We start from the raw sequence: 6,223 nt of genomic DNA on the forward strand, positions 1-6,223 counted from the left end.
ATCTGATACATGCAGGTATTGTAGCATCAGCCTTTTTTTAATCTAATTAAGAAGCATAAATAGCGTTTTGAGTCAACTCCATATTAGGTTTCGTAAGAGGATGTGAAAGGAGGCTGCCCTTGACAAAATTCTTAACCGGCTGCAATTGTGTATGATCACTTCAGCCTCAGGTTATCTCTAGTCCTGCGCTGCTATTTTTACTAATCTAATTAAGGATGCAATACTAGCTAATCATTTTTTTTTTCAATTGAATATGTCAACTTTAATTCAACCATCAATACATTTTGATTATACAGTGCTTGTTTTTGCCATATTTTGTAATGTTGAAAATTAATTAAATAAACAATAGGGAAAACTATTTAATTATGTTGACTTGGATTGGTGAATTAAGCAGGTCTAAGAAAAAGAATAGCTTACTCGTGAAGGATTGCCACATAATAGGACTCACTGTGATTTAGGTAATTCTCATTAGCTTGCTTCTACAGAGTATGTGTTTTGGCTGATTTCTGTAATTTATGGAATTTCATTTTCATTAATATCTTTGCTGTGTATGTTTAGGTTCAAGCACAAAAAGAAACGTAGCTCAAGGAAACCTTAGTGAATGCAAAATTGTAGAGCAGACTGAGGTGATAACTGATAAATTATAAATTAATGTATAAACACCAAGTTTCCATTATTCTCTCATTTCAACTTGATCTGATATTGGACTTGGAGCAAGGAGATGTACTAAGACAGCTCTTATTCCTCACATCAGCATGTATTAAGTGGATTTGAAAATAGGCCCTTGACAAAACTATCAAATGGCTGTATTTGAATCATTCTCAGCCTCAAGTCATTTTCTCCCCTTCTCTCTCGTTATTTGTTATCTAATTTCGAAGCATGAAATATTTGAATAAAGTTCTACACCAGAATATATAATATCTTCTAATACTATAATTTTTTTTTTTCAATTTGCAGAACATGTGATCAAGAATGAGAATTAATTTTGCTAGATTGGTGAATAAAGCAGTGTGGCTGAACTTAGGTGACATCAAAAGAGTTAGATTTGCATGTTTGAAACATTACTTCATTGACTTATATATGTTCGTTAATTTGGCTTTCGAGATAAGTGATAAATTTTCTGAGCCAGCTGACCAATTAATCTGGTAGTAATTGTATCATATGATTCATGCAGTAGAGCGGGACTATGACCACAAGAAGCTTATTAGTGAAAAGGCTGTTAAAAAGGGCGTTGAGCTAATGCCAGTGGGGTCAAAATTAGCATTGAATTTGATAAGGCATGGGATTCTATTGCCAATTCATATAAGTTTCAGTTTCACTAAGTTCATTGGTTGAACACTGTTAGCTCCTTTTTCCTTTTGTACATTCAGGTGCTACCATTTGACATCCGTGACTGCGGTTGCCAATGCCGTTTTCAAGACTTTCCTCGCATCAGAAGCTGGGAAACCTGGACCTGTAGCTATGGATAACTCAGGTTTTTGTTATGAACTATATCATTTTTTTTTTTTAAATTTTGGCACTGTTTTGAAACTCTCTAGATTAGACTTAAGTTGTCCTGATTGTCTATGGTTGTCTATGTAATAGGTTAAGGATGCTGAGCAGGCAACTGTTATAACTCAGTTTGTTTGCCCGAAACTGATTTGGCGCCGTGATTGCTGGGGTCAAAAGAAGCACTGAATTCTAAAAGGCATGCAATTCTTGTGACCACATGTCAATTCATATAAGTTTGAATGAGTGTAATGGTTGAACAATGTAAGCTTCTTTTTCTTTTTGTGCAGTTGCATTTTGCTTCAAATTGAACTATTTGAGGATTTGATAGCTGCAGCTTGGAGCAAGCAGCCTCTAAGGCCAGGACTTTCCTCACATCAGAAGCTGTGCGTCTTGACATCAACCTAAACCTGAACAATAACTCAGGTTTTCATTAACAACATTTTCACTGTTTCTCACAAGTTAAACTTTATCAAAATTGTTTTGGTTGTCTATGTTTGCTAGAAACTGGTATGGCGGCCCGCGCCGCACCTCAGCCAGTGACAGCCGGACAATAGGAACATTGTTTTTCTATTTTTTATTTTTTTTATTTTAAGAGTTGTATGAGTGAACTTTAAGAGCTTGGGTGAAAGAGAAAGCAGGGTGTATTGGAATGTGGGCTATCAGTGTCAAAGATGAGTAGACAAGACAGAGTAATGTAGCACTTCCGACAACTAATTGTCATTTAACAACAACAATAAGTAATAAAAATAGTTGTTATACTAGTTAATGAGCTGATGAATATTATGATTGTAAATTCTGGGAATATACATTGACACTTTCTTAAACTTTTTCAAAGAAATTCATAAATGACCACAAACAATTTGATTTGAAAAAATGGTTCAGCTCTTTCACATTTTACCAGAACTCCATGCATCAGTATCCTACTTGTACAAAAATTCAAGAGGCAGGTCTTAAATTTCTACAAGCAAAATTTGACAGTACGGGTCCACAGGATGGAAATTAAGAATGAAATAGATTATATGCTTTGAAAAATAGATTTTATGCAATGTTGATGCCATCCATGGATATCGAAGATAATGAGAAGCAAAAAGTGATAAACCATAAATGCATATAATGACCAAATCTCCATCGTTCTCTCATTGTAACTTCACATGCAATTTGACTGTCAATGAGTAATGATTGTTAGATTGGAGCGGAGGATGTCAAAAGCGCATTTAGTTACCCCAGCTAAGAAATTAGTTGCCAAGAATGCAGGGGATCAAAAGAAGCAGCATATTTGAAAAGGCATTATATATATTCTAGCGGCCATATGTGTCAATTTAGGGATGGCAAACTCCGGGTCCGGGATGCCAATTTGCCATACCAAATCCGGATGTAAACCCGGATAATTTAACTCAGGGTAATCCTTATGAATTTTTTTCCCAGTTCTCTAACAGGCCTTGGATACAATGGGAAAAAAAAACATACAGCCGCATAGCAATTTCACCCAAAAAAGTAAAAGCAGCAGAACGTGAACCAACGCAACTAGAAATTCCGACCACCAAAACAAATTAGCAATCAAAAGAACACAAGCTTAAAAAATTACAAACACAGATCATCTCCGTTATTACCATTTTCACCCTTACCAGACTCAGCACCAGCCTCCTCATAATCCATCTCCAAAGCCGCAAGATCCTTACGGGCTTCAAAGAACTCACCTTTCTCTATGCCCTCTTATTAGCATTACATCAAACCATATTTGTGGTCAATACGAGAAAAATCCCTAGCAACACTAGTTGAGTTCGATATCACGCACATAGCCCTCTGCGCACTCGTGAAATCACCACCTGAAACAACAGTTGGAGGCTGGTAATTGACACCACACTTGAATCCAGTTTGAAACCAATCAACAAACTGAATGGCAGCTGATGACTATAATGATCAACACAGCCGTGATGGCAGCAAAGCGGCGAGACGATGATGACGAAAAAGGCAATAGTTGGCGGCTGTGTTGAATTGATGAAGAGAAGAGGATAAAGGTTGGTGGCTGTGTTGAGAGAGAGTTGTAAAGCGTAAACTAGTGTTTCATCTTTCTTTTTTTATTCTTTTAACTTTTTGCTTTTCTATTTATATTAAAAAAAATTAAAATATAATACTAAGAGTAAAGATATCATAGTCCGGATTCTGGATATGCGGGTTGACTCAATTTCGGATTCGGATCTGGATATGTCCGGATTTATTATAACACCGACAGATTTTGGATGTTATTTGAATCCAGTACAGGTTGAACCCAATGCGGATTATAGTCCGGATTATTTTGTCATCATGTCCACTCATATAAGTTTAAATAAGTTTAGTGGTTGAACTCCGTTAGCTTCTTTTTTCCTTTTTTCTTATGCAGGTTCTATCAAGGGACGGCCTTAATTTTGATTGCAATGCTGGGTTTGGAGCATCACTGGCTGTGGTTCCTGACATCAGGTTAACAAAACCTTATTCATCAACTTATACCATATTTCTCAGTGTTCTGAAAATCGTAAGATTAAATTAATTTTATTAAACTGTTTTGTTTTTTTACATTATCAGGCTAAGGGTACTAAGCTGCGTATTATGGCAAATGTCAGAATTCTCTATGGCCCCAAGTATAATGGCGAGGACAATAAGATGATGATGATTATCATTATTATTATTATTTTGGTGAGAGTTACATTTGATCGACTGAATTTTGGGAGCTTGGGTGAGAGAATTTTGGGTGTACTGGGATTTGGTTGTGATATATTATCATCCAATATTTGTATCCCATATATTTTTTTTTAATAGTAAAGATTAACTTCACGTCTTCACTAATGGATATAGGTGAAAATTCAAGTCACGTAAAATTATTATATTTGTTTTTTCATTTGATTGCAATAGTAAGAACTCTCTATAGTAATAATGTTCGCACCAAATAAATTTTGTTACTGTAAGAAGGTTATAACTTAATAAAGATGTAATTATAAAAATTAATATTTTACTTTAGTTATCCTTAGTGCAGGTGATATAGGGGGAAAAAAGTATCACTATATTAATAGGAATTGGGAAGTTTCCATCCATATCAAAAAGGCGGCTTTGTTTAGAATCAACAAGAGCATATGAAGGAGATTTCACCATAAGAAAGAAAAATTATTAATGGAGGATATCAAATCTAATGTATAGGCATTGATAAAGAAAGACATAATTTAAAAAAAAAAGCATATGTTTTTTATAATATATAAATAATTATTACTTGTAAGACGAGTTCCTTAAAATAAGATTCAAAAAATTATAACTTATCTTAGTGTGGAACTTATTTTTATGGGTGGGACTATTTGAACCCATAAAACTAATTACTAAACCCAATTACTAAATAAACCTATTATTAAATTTCAAAATTTTAAATTTTACTCAACAAACCCACCTAAATACCTAATAGATCCTTACTAAACTCAATTTGTATAACAATAATGCTTTTACTATAAATTTATATGTGCTCAAAATAATGAATTCAAATATTTTGTTAATATAATCCAATCCATAAGAAAACTAAAATTTTTGTAGTTGTCTATGATTTTTTTATTCATTCAAGAAATAATTCGATTAATTATTAAAATTTTTTTATAGTTTAAAAATGAAATGCTCGAATTTTACTAGAAAATAACTTAAAAGAACCAGTTGTGTAAAAAATAAGATAAAAATTATTTAAATACTTACTATTTCTCGTCACGAAGAAAATTCATTTTATTTAATTATAAAAAAAAGGTAAAACAAATTGTAACTCTATTTGTTACTAAAACTGAATATATTAAAGCATTCGTTTCTTAAAATATAAGTATCTGCATTTAATCATGAGATGTAGCTACACAATGAAACCAGATTATGGGAGCCAATTCACTAGTGGCTTGCTGACATGTATACTTATATATATGTTTTAAGATTAATAAAAAATAAAGAATATAAAATACAGCATTAGATATATAGATGGGTTTAATAGTAAAAAAATTATATTTTATAATAATAGTTTAATGTCTATAATTGTAATTTGATCTAGGAGTATTTTAATAAGTAAAAATTATTTTTAAATGTGGGTCTTATCAGTAGTTTACTGGGCTCAAAAACCCCACCCTATTGTTATTTATAAGTAGCCCAAATTGGGCCCAAAATTTTTTGTATCTGTAAGAATGTTACTCCTATATATACGATATTACTATAAAGAAGTTTTAGTATATTATAATATTTCTACTAAATATAAGATTATAAGAACCCATATGTAGGCCGCTAGAGGGTCCTTTGTTACAGTAAAATCAAATTCCAAGGCCCGCGTTCTGTAAACATGGATAAAATTTCCTTTAAGACCTCATTAGTATAATAGTATAGGTCATTTTCATCTTGTGCACGCAAACTTTGTTAGTTTCTTTCCCATCTCATAAAACACACCGTTTTCTTTTTTTTTTCGGCTGAATATCTGTATATTTTAAAATGTGAATTTAAAAATAAACGATACTATAAAATATTGGATGTTCATACGTAAGAGCTTTCATATGTACTTATTGAGTCAAATGTATTTTTTTTTTTTTTTTTGTATATACAATAATAGCAAGAATAGCTCTAGTACAGTTCCCGTTTATAACTCCTAATAGTCTATTGAAAATTCTAAATCTTCGGTGATACCCTTAAATTTTTCGCTACTAACCCTTAGCTTCTCATAAGGGACACACAGTATACGACAATTTGGGAGTAT

The 6,223-nt window shown here is 32.6% G+C and overlaps 1 long non-coding RNA gene across 1 annotated transcript; it reads left to right on the forward strand.

The window, feature by feature from the left end:
- Positions 1-405: 405 nt before the first annotated feature.
- On the forward strand, positions 406-1,024 carry LOC112101547. The gene is made up of 3 exons (XR_002907553.1): positions 406-458; positions 559-626; positions 958-1,024. It is a non-coding gene; the product is annotated as an uncharacterized LOC112101547 (long non-coding RNA).
- The last annotated feature ends 5,199 nt before the right edge of the window (positions 1,025-6,223 follow it).

Source organism: Citrus clementina, unplaced genomic scaffold (assembly GCF_000493195.1).
Source record: "Citrus clementina cultivar Clemenules unplaced genomic scaffold, Citrus_clementina_v1.0 scaffold_110, whole genome shotgun sequence".
NCBI lineage: Eukaryota > Viridiplantae > Streptophyta > Magnoliopsida > Sapindales > Rutaceae > Citrus > Citrus x clementina.